At 35.5% G+C, this 2,817-nt stretch overlaps 1 non-coding gene across 1 annotated transcript; it reads right to left on the bottom strand.

The window, feature by feature from the left end:
• Positions 1 to 2,364: 2,364 nt before the first annotated feature.
• LOC149139153 (U6 spliceosomal RNA) lies at positions 2,365 to 2,471 on the bottom strand. Its single transcript, XR_016265426.1, has one exon. It is a non-coding gene; the product is annotated as a U6 spliceosomal RNA (small nuclear RNA).
• Positions 2,472 to 2,817: the final 346 nt, after the last annotated feature.

Genomic DNA, 2,817 nt, shown 5'->3' with positions numbered 1-2,817 from the left:
GGGGTCGTAACTTTGGCATATGATCTCCATTTGACGCGTACAATAGCTCATTAGAAAGATCTATCCGAGCACTATCATTGTTGGAACGGGCAACATTAGTCCATTCCATGGACTCGTGTTGCCCCCAGATTCCCCAAAAAACGTCGTTTAGGGCCTCAAAACGGCTCCGGAAGTTCAAGACCCGAAAAACTGCTAAAAATAGTAAGTTGTGCTACAATTAAGGAAACTGAAAATGCTGAGAAAGACAATGGTGGGGGTCCAGGTGGACTTGGCAGGTGGCCACCAATATCCACCTGGATCAATGGTACCTTTAGGACAATGTACTATGAAATTTATAAGGGTCCCACCTTTCCTATCTATCCAACTATTAGACATCATTCTGCATCCAAACACCCCATGTCTATTTCAACTCCACCAATATAGAGTTGATGTCCTGCTTTTCTACTTGAAGGATTGGTCCCCACAACTCCTCATATGTAGCACTTTTGTACCTTGGACCCCCAACAACAATAACATCACACATTGGCTTCCATAATGGATTTGTTTTGGTGATGCTGAGAGGTAAGTTGATCTCCCTTTTTTAATAATTGATTTTATGGAAGGTTGTGCTCCATGTCTTGTTTGTGGAACAAAGAATGACGACCTCCCACTCTGAGTAACATTAGCACTAGTAGTAGCAGGTGACACTATGGAGATGTTCCCACTTCCCCCAGCCTCAAAATCAGAAGAATATATCCCAAAAGATCTACCTGCATGTTTAACCTTGTTTATTTTTTCCTCCTCCTTTCTGTATTTTTCATCAATTTCTTCAAGAGATTTTTGTATAAGCTCCGCACTAGAAATTGTACAAAGACCAAAATCATGTTGAGGGAGTCTAGCCAGATGGTATTTCAATCACGTAACCCTCTTGTCATCCTGGTACCACACAATTTGCATGGTAGATATACCTGATTTGTCCCACCATCACGCTCCACATAATCCCAAAATGGGTCAAGGTTTTTGGCATACTTGTAGTGAGCTAATTCAAACCTATGGCACCAAAAAAAAAAAATTGGCAATTAACGATTAAAGTTTAAACACCCATACACAAAAAATGGCAATAATAGGGTGTATAAGGATGTTAAAAAAAGAAATGGAGTTTGTTGTCCAAATATGGAGAAAACCCTTGCATTCGCGCATCCGCATGAAAATCATAGCAAATGCAAAAATAAATGAAGCAAAATGTTGGTAGGCAAAGAGGCAATCAAGCATAACCCTAAATGTATGAAAAAACCATTTAACTTATGGGTTTTTAAGGACATAGTTGTTAATGGAATAAATGAAGTTTGTCTCATTGTTCTTCAATCTTTGGTCCACAAAAAATTCTTAGTTGGTGGTGATAATGGTTTTTTTAACCTCTATACCTCCTTGAAAACCACCACAATAATCTTCCCCTTCCTTCTCGAACACTCAAAAACCAAAATGAGGAAAAAAAAGAGAAATTTCCCTTTTCTAGTCATGGCCCTGCCTGCCTAGTAATATCTCCTATCATCACGTGATATTTTTCCGAGATATCATATATTTCTTGGAAATATTGCAATATTTTTGGGAGAGGAAATATTGCGATATTTTCAGGAAAGGAAATATCGCGATATTTTCTCAACAATATTTCGGCTCACTGAAAATATCGCGATATTTACAAAATCGTTGATATCTTGGCGATATTATCATCACTGGAAATTTGTACGAATAAAGAAATAAATTTTTAAACATACTCCAAAGCAATAAAGTCCTTTCATGTAGAGAGGTTGATATCTTTGGTACACATGATATTGTATTGGAATTCAAAAATTATTTCGATAATTTCATAGCCTTACCATAGTGTTTCTTTTTCAAGATAACATTGTGGTATTTCTATCAATCTTTCAATCCTTTTTGCATTTATACACTATCTTCTCTATTTAAAATTTTACTAGACCACACCACGAAACTTCTAGCTAAACTTTATATGCCAATCGGTCAAGGAAAAATTTAATTCCACTGTGATGGATGTTGCATAAATGTTGAAATATGTTATTTTAATAATCAAGACAATTTTGGGTTTGAAACACAAAAATCCGGATTATTCCATTACCTAACTTATTCATTTCGTTCATTCTAAAAGAGCACGTGTGAATAAAGAATCAAATAATAAAAATATTCATATATATAGAAGAAATATATATACCTAAAAGAAAGCATCTGTTGTAAAATCTCTGGAAATGTTTACATGTTAATGGGATCCAAAAATGTACATGAAATGAATAAAAATTTGGAGGACGAACACATTTGTTTGCTTAATTACACAGGGAAATAGAAAAATCTTTATCCACGTATCTAATTTTTTAAAATTTGGACCATTTCTCCATTTTTGTGTGTCATCCTTGCGCAAGGGCCATGCTAATCTTCTCTATACCATTCCAATTTTATCCATGTCTCCGATTATTTGAAAAAAAAGGTTGTTTCTCCCCCATAGCTTCCTAAGTTTAATTAACATTGCTACTGGGCAGTGATAGATTAACATCCATCAAGAAGGTTAGTTTCCACTGTGAGAACATATGGATAGCTAAATCTTCTTGCTATTGTAAATTATGAGATGATTCAAGGAGTTGAATGTTGAATGTTGAATATGTATTCATAATAAGGGTTTATGTTTATTATCAGAATGGTTTATTGACAGAAACAACTTAATACTATGTGCGTTATATTTGATAATTTTCCATTTCTCCTCTCACCCTCTAGGCCCGAAAGCAATAAATGCAGAGAGTGATGGCAAAGCGAGTTCCTCGCAAATGCTCT

Source organism: Pinus tabuliformis, chromosome X (assembly GCF_031772625.1).
Source record: "Pinus tabuliformis cultivar Carrire ecotype Pingquan chromosome X, CPIR1, whole genome shotgun sequence".
Taxonomy (NCBI): domain Eukaryota; kingdom Viridiplantae; phylum Streptophyta; class Pinopsida; order Pinales; family Pinaceae; genus Pinus; species Pinus tabuliformis.
This window is presented reverse-complemented; position numbering and strand designations above follow the sequence as displayed.